Below are 8,199 nucleotides of genomic sequence, written 5' to 3' on the forward strand. Positions count from 1 at the left end.
TAAAGTATATATATCCCCACATACAAACTGAAACTAAGTGTGAAGAACACTTACGTTTTGGTGGAATTTTTGTCAATGGTGCTTAATGACTTTCTAGTGCAATCATTGTCGAAAAATAGAGGGTGGTTCGAAAACCATTTCTTTAAGGTGAATCCGGCCGAGTTTAATATATGAATTACCTCACTTCTCAAAAGATCGAAAGATTCAAAATTTTCGGACCCTGTTAATAAATCATCAACATAAAAGTCTCTTCTGATGGCCAATTAACCAAGTGGATATTTCATTGTACCCTTTTTTTCGGAGGGGGAATGGAATCTTCAAAGATATCGTCATTTTTCTGGACGATATGCACGATTCGTATTGGTCGCACGCCCAAGCAGGACTTGCGACACAATACGCCTACGTACTAAACCCTGAATTCCGTCGTCTTTGCTTGTATTGTACCTGCATCACTGAGCATTTGTAAACACCGTGTTGCGAAAAATGAAGCATGCGCAGTGCCGTATGTTAGGGTGTTAAGACGAAAAATTTTGTATTTGCTCTGAAGAAAGCTCTCTCCACACAATAAGTTGACAATTTTTGTTTTCTTCCTGCTTAATTATTTGGCGATACATTTTAGTAATGTCCGCCGTTAGTGCATAGTTATGTAAGCGAAAACGAAAAAGAGTTGAGTAATTTGGTTGTCGTGCTCTCGGGCCTTAAAACGTATTGATTCGGAATCGGTGTGGCTCACACGGGATCTTATTATTCGTTGGACTCTTGTGACCCATGTGGCCTATGTACTTCATATTCATTCATTAAGTCCAGAGACATTTTACGAAGCTCTGGATCTCTTAATTTTCATCTTTCCAGGGCCTGAAACCGCCGAACTGCGGTTTCATATGAGTGACCGAATAACTTACGGTCAGATTTAAAGGCCATTCTGACTTGAAGCCGTCCTGAAGCCCTCTAGCCCGTTAATAATGAGGACACACCATTTCAGCGCATCCGTTTATTTATATTAGTGTTTTGAACTTCGTAAATTTCATATTACAATAAATATAATAAATAATAATAAATTTCATAATATAATAAATTTCATTAAACGATGAGACGTATACCTGGGGGGTTACTCTGTAAGCGTTGCGTAAGTGAAAACGCTCGTTAATGAAAAAAAGCAACACTGTAAGGCGACAAGCGAATTTGAAATTGCGTTTTGCGCATTTATTTTTACCCCTTCGCAATGGCTGCACTCTGTATGGCGTAAACGACTGTCAAATCTGTGCGTTTAACGAATTTTTGATTCGATATCAAACTGGCAAGCGCAACGGACAAAAAATGTAAGTTTATAAGACATATTTGTAGTTGTAATTAAAAAAAAAAATTATTTAACAGGGAACATTCTAAGAATAAACAAACCCAACACAATTCGAAATTTTAATTAATTATATGAAAACACATTCGGAACTTTCCAAAGGACAACTGATAACTGCGGACGCGAAAAATGCTGCAAATAATTTATGGAAAGAGTTGGTATGTGACCTTAATGCTGCGAGCCACCATCGCGCGATGTTTTAAAATGGAAAAAGGTAAAGAATATTAATTTTAAATGATTTTTGAAGCACATATTACTTAATTATTTAAAGGTTTGGTCGGATTATAAAACCCATTTGAAAGCAAAAATGCGGCGGAGCAAACTAAGTATCTCTGGAACTGATTGTGGTTGCTCCTTAACACCGTTGGAGGATCAGGGTAATGAGCTTCTGGCAATAGAAATATCCGTCAGTGGAATAAGCGGCACCTTAGAATTTGGGGCAGCACAGTTAACGCAACCAAGTGGGTTAGACATCACAACAGACGAATTCCGACAGAATGAACCAACGCCAGTGGATGAAATGCCACATTGTTCACGTCAAAGAGTCGCTCCGCAAAAGAAAGATAGCCTTTTAAATAAGCAGGTGGATAACCAAATCGCTTATCACAAAAGTTCATTAAAAGTGTTGTCTGAAATTAAAGAAATTGGCTGTTGAAAAATTCGAACCCAAAAAAATGATTGATTGATTGTCTGTCAATTTTCTACACTTCTTCACTTTTCTGTTATTGATTTTGTTTTCATTCTCCTTCGTTTCGGTCAGAAATGTCAACTATACCGGAGATATGTCAACGGGAAAACAGTGCAACACTGTTTACAATGCAAAAGTGTTACAGAGTACCGATTGCCCTTCGCAACGCATTGCTATTCGTAACGCCTTACAGAGTAACCCCGCTGATGTTTTCCTTTAAAGTCACGGGTATTTGGCAGCAAATGTGTGAGCTACTTGTTATAATCCACTTTTGCATACATTACACTATTTGTTACTTATACATATGAGCATCTTGTTTGTTATGTTTTGGTTAACAGAATGACGTATGTACATTAGTTATCAAATCTGTTCACAGTTTGTAAAAGGTAGCAAATACTTTTGTTAGCGAATAGGTTAACTATATGTTATACATAACCAAAGCATTTGTTACCAAAATTTCTGTTGGTGTTATAATTTTGGTTAGCAGTTTGTTACCCTTAACATACGAGTATAACTATGTTAGCGTGTTTGTTACCCATTTGGTACCAGTAACAAGCATATCTGTTTCCTCGATCTCCTCGATATGTTATTCATAGGTTAGTATATTGGCTACCATTTCGGTTTCTTTAACTAGCTTCTAAAAATCAATTCTAAATAATTTTCAGAAATTATTTTGTTAATATTGTTACAAAAAGAAGTATTAAGTTGTATTTGTATTGCTATATGCATCCCTTATTATGAACAATAGTTGTAGGTATATGGAATAGCATTTGTCTTGTTGTAGACATCTGGCGCCGCGGCTGTCTGCTTGAGAAACAATAGACATCTGGCGCCGCACTGTCTGCTTGTCGAAACAATAGACATCTGGCGCCACAGCCGTCTGCTTGAACAATTACAGAGTCTGGCGCCGCGGCTGTCTGCTTGCGTCTGGCGCCGTATAGCATTATGTTCTGGTAATTTCCAGACGCAATATTCTAGAAGGACACGTCGGCATCAGCGAGAAGTGCGTGGCTATATAAGCCGTGGCAGCGCCAACGTAATCAATCAGTGCTAAGAGTAAACTGTTATAGTGTAGACGAGTTGTAAAATAAAGAGTTGTTGAATTGAATTAAACAGTTTTTGGTTTTATTCGTCAATCCAGAGATACGAACCTAGCAAAGTAAACTAGCAGGCAGTAAATTCGTAACAATTGGTGTCAGAAGTGGGATTGTCCAACAATCCAAATTCAAGATGGTCAAATTCGGAGAATTGAGAATTCAGCATTTAAAAAAGGAACTGGAGGAGCGTAATTTGCCGATAAGCGGGCAAAAGGCAGATCTGCAGGCACGATTACGTGAAGCAATGGAAGCAGATGGAATTAATGTGGACGAGTTCGAATTTGTTGGGCCAGAAACTTCTACAACGGTAGAAGAGAAAGTAGAAGAACAACGAACTTCATCAAGTGGAGACACGAACATGCTGTTAGCGGCTATTAAGCAAATAATAGCTGAAAATACATCACAAATAGCAGAAAATGCAGTGCAAACAGAAAATCGTCTGGTACAGCAAATAGCTGAAAATATATCACGAATAACAGAAAATGTAGTGCAAACAGATAATCGTCTGGCACAGCAAATGACGCAAATAGCTGAAAATACATCACAGTTAGAGTCTCGCCTTACACAACAGATTACAGAGAATAATACACAAGTGCAAGAGAAATTTTCAAAATTTGAAGACGAATTAAGCACTTTAAAAAATGACGAAGAAAATTTAAAAGCAGAAGTTCTTCAATTAAGTAATCGTGTGCGAGAACTGCAACTGCATGGCCCTGCACCATCAACAAATAATCAAAGATTGAAGGCACCCACATTCGATGGAAGTATTCCATTTCAAATTTTCAAACTTCAGTTTGAAAAGACAGCAATGGCCAATAACTGGAATGCAGCGGACAAAGTAGCGTCCTTGTTTGTATCATTGAAAGGACCTGCGGCAGAAATCCTTCAGACTATTCCAGACTGTGAACGGGACAACTATGAGGCATTGATGAGTGCGATAGAAAGACGATATGGTAGTGAGCACCGGAAACAAATATACCAGTTCGAACTGCAAAATAGGGGTCAGAAGATGAACGAGTCATTGCAAGAGTTTGCAACTGAAATAGAACGACTGGCTCATTTGGCAAATGCAGATGCACCTGTGGAATACATTGAGAGGGTAAAAATTCAATGTTTCATAAATGGAATTCGTGATGTGGACACCAAACGCGCCACATATGCATTGCCAAAAAGAACGTTTGCTGAAACGGTTTCGCACGCCCTCACACAGGAAACAGCTTCCCTACTAAGTAAACCAGCACACAAAGTACAAAGGGTTGAAATGGAACAACCGGCGCTGATGGAAGAAATATTGAAGACTCTGAAGACAATTGCTGCACCGCGAGTAAATACAACAGGCAGATGTTTCAACTGTGGAAAAGCGGGTCACTTTGCCCGAAATTGCAATATAAAAGTAAACCCATCAAAACGGAAACAACCAACAGATAACGAGGACGGAGCATCCACATCTCACAAGTCGTTAAACTAAAACGGAACAGTTCAAAGGGGCGTGAGCTGGTTCCCACAACTATTTGCCCCGCCATCTCGATATCACAAATAGGTCGCCATGACAACAATCTTACTATCAACGGCATCGTAAATGGACGACTGTCAACGCTTACTTTGGATACTGGTGTCACACATTCAATCATCCGACCGGATGTGGTAAGAGGAACGGTTGAACCATTAGTCGGTTGCAAGCTTCGAACGGCCACCGGGGAGGAAGCAGCTGTCGCGGGAAAAGTGTTTTGCGAAGTGATGATTGGTACCCTGGAAGTTAATCACACCTTCATCGTAGCAGAAATCACGGATGAAATTATAATGGGAGTAGATTTCATGATTGATCACGGGGTTACTTTGGATTTAAACAAGCAAATGCTGTTTTGCCAGAACATGGAGATGCCTATAAACACCGGATATGTGACCAACGTTGAAAGTAAGAGGGTGATTGTTGATGATAATCAGAGTATTCCACCAAAATCTGAGGCGATTGTATGGGCTAAAGTGAATGGAGGAGGTGGGACTGAAGAATTGTGGATTGTGGAACCAACAAAAATAGATACACCCATATTGGTAGGAAGAACGCTTGTGAAAATTAGAGAAGACGCCACCATTCCGGTCAGAGTAGTGAATGAATTCAACACGCCTATAAGTCTGAAGAAAGGAGCAGTAATTGGACAGTGCCAGAATATAAGTGCAATAGCACGATGCGAACGGTCACAACAGAAGCCTACTATTGAGCCACAGCAGATAAGTCCTACACTCCTAAACAATTTGCTGAACGAACTACATGGAAATGAAAAATTAAAAGCAGAAAAACTATTAGAAAAATACGCATCCATATTTGAAAACGAAGGAAACACAGGAAGAACCGGCATTGTCAAACATCGCATAAATACTGGAGACGCTAAACCAATCCGACAAGCTCCGCGTAGGGTTCCACTAGCAAAACGTGAGGATGCTAACAAAATTATTGAAGACATGCACAAAAACGGTGTAATCGAACCTTCAATAAGTCCATGGAGCTCACCTATCGTCTTAGTTAAAAAGAAAGATGGTAGCACCCGTTTCTGCGTAGATTATAGGAAGTTGAATGATGTCACAAAGAAAGACAGTTATCCTCTACCAAGAATCGACGATACATTAGACACCTTGTCTGGAGCGAAATGGTTTTCTACATTAGATCTACAAAGTGGATATTGGCAAGTCGAGATCGATGAATGTGACCGTGAAAAGACCGCTTTCAGTATGGGCGATGGGCTATGGGAAATCTCTGTGATGCCATTTGGGTTATGTAATGCGCCTGCAACGTTCGAGCGACTGATGGAACATGTGTTAAAAGGACTCAACTGGAAGACATGTTTGGTGTATCTTGATGACATTATCATCATGGGAAAAAGTTTTGATGATCATCTGAAAAATCTAGAGGAAGTCTTTCAGCGAATAGCATCAGCCGGATTACGCTTGAATCCCAAAAAGTGTTCATTATGGAAGAAGCAGGTCACATATCTCGGACATAAAGTGTCAACTGAGGTGATTCACACCGAGGAGGGAAACATAAAAGCAGTTAAAGATTGGCCTCAACCCACCAACATACATGAACTCCGCAGCTTCCTCGGCTTATGCACGTATTACCGCCGTTTTGTACCTGGATTTGCGAACGTGGCTAGAAGTTTACATGATTTAACAAAGAAGAATCGCCCGATTGTATGGCAGTTGGAACAAGAAAAAGCGTTTGAGCAGCTTAAAGAACTACTTTGTACGGCGCCGATGTTGGCTTATCCAATACCTGGAAAGAAATTCATCCTGGATACAGATGCGAGCGCTTATGGAATTGGAGGTGTCCTGTCTCAGCTCATCGACGGACAAGAAAGAGTAATTGGGTATTACAGCAGAGTGCTCGGGAAACCAGAGAAAAACTACTGTGTGACGCGAAAAGAACTACTAGCTGTGGTGGAATGTGTAAAACATTTCCACAAGTATTTGTATGGACAACGATTCTTGCTGAGGACTGATCATGCAGCATTAAAATGGTTATTACAGTTTAAGAATCCGGAAGGCCAAATTGCACGATGGATCGAAAGATTACAGAATTACGACTTCGAAACGGAACATCGAAGGGGATTCACCACAAAAATGCGGATGCATTATCACGTCGCCCTTGTCCACTAGAATGTAAACATTGCTCCAAATCAGAAGGAAAAGAAGGTATAATCGACGTGCGATTACTGAATATAGAACCTGAAGATGATTGGACTCCTCACCGCATCAGAATCAATCAGCTGGAGGACCCTGATCTCGCAAAGCTGGTAATGGCCAAAGAAAATGGGGTACGACCACCAAAGGAACAAATAAGTAGCGAGAGTCCAACTGCAAAAGCATATTTGGCCCAATGGAACAGCATAAACCTCGTTAATGGATACCTTCATCGTGCCTGGGAAAGCGAAGATGGCAAACAGTCTCGTCTGCTGATCATAGTACCGAAGTCCATGATCCCGAAAGTATTGAAAGAATATCACAATGGACCTAGTGGAGGGCACCTTGGAATTACAAAAACTATAGAGAAGATTAAACAACGGTTCTACTGGATCGGTTGTCGAGATTCCATAGCCGAATGGATAAGTAATTGCGTAGAGTGCATGGCAGCTAAAGGTCCTAAAGCCAAAAGTCGCGGTAGGCTACAACAGTACAACGTGGGATCACCATTTGAACGAGTCGCAATGGATGTTGCAGGTCCGTTCCCAACCAGTACGACCGGAAACAAATATCTACTGGTTGGCATGGATTATTTCAGTAAATGGCCAGAAGTATATGCCTTACCAAACCAAGAAGCGAAGACAGTAGCCGAAGCGTTTGTAGAAAATTGGATAACAAGGTTCGGAGTGCCCATCGAATTACACTCAGATCAAGGCAGGAATTTCGAATCTTCCATTTTCCAAGAAGTCTGTACATTATTGGGCATCCACAAGACACGGACAACAGCTTTACATCCACAATCAGATGGAATGGTGGAGAGATTCAACCGAACGCTCGAAGAACATATGCGGAAAATCGTTGATAAAGATCAACGGAATTGGGACAAGTGCATCCAGTTGTTCCTGCTGGCGTATCGTTCAGCGAAGCACGAGACAACTGGTTGCACGCCAGCAAAGATTATTTTCGGATCTGATCTGCGACTCCCTGCTGATCTTAAGTTTGGAACAAATCCTACAGCTGTAAGAAATGATGGAGATTATTGTTCTGCCTTAAAGGAAGAAATGAATGAATTGCATCTAATGGTAAGACAGCATACGCATCTGATGAGCAATAAGATGAAGGACCGGTTCGATCAAGCGGCAAATTCAAAAGGTTTTGAAGAAGGTGATCTGGTCCTGTTGTACAATCCACTTCGAAAGAAAGGCTTGTCCCCGAAACTGCAGACAGCCTGGGAAGGACCCTATATGGTGATGAAACGACTTAATGACGTGGTATACCGCATACAAAGAAATGGGAAAGCACGATGTAAAATGAAAGTAGTACATTTGGAGAGGCTCGCCCCATTTGGTTCAAGAGGATTTGTGCCTAATCGGGACGATTAGGCT

The sequence above is a fragment of the Bactrocera dorsalis genome, chromosome 6 (genome assembly GCF_023373825.1).
Source record: "Bactrocera dorsalis isolate Fly_Bdor chromosome 6, ASM2337382v1, whole genome shotgun sequence".
In the NCBI taxonomy this organism is placed as follows: domain Eukaryota; kingdom Metazoa; phylum Arthropoda; class Insecta; order Diptera; family Tephritidae; genus Bactrocera; species Bactrocera dorsalis.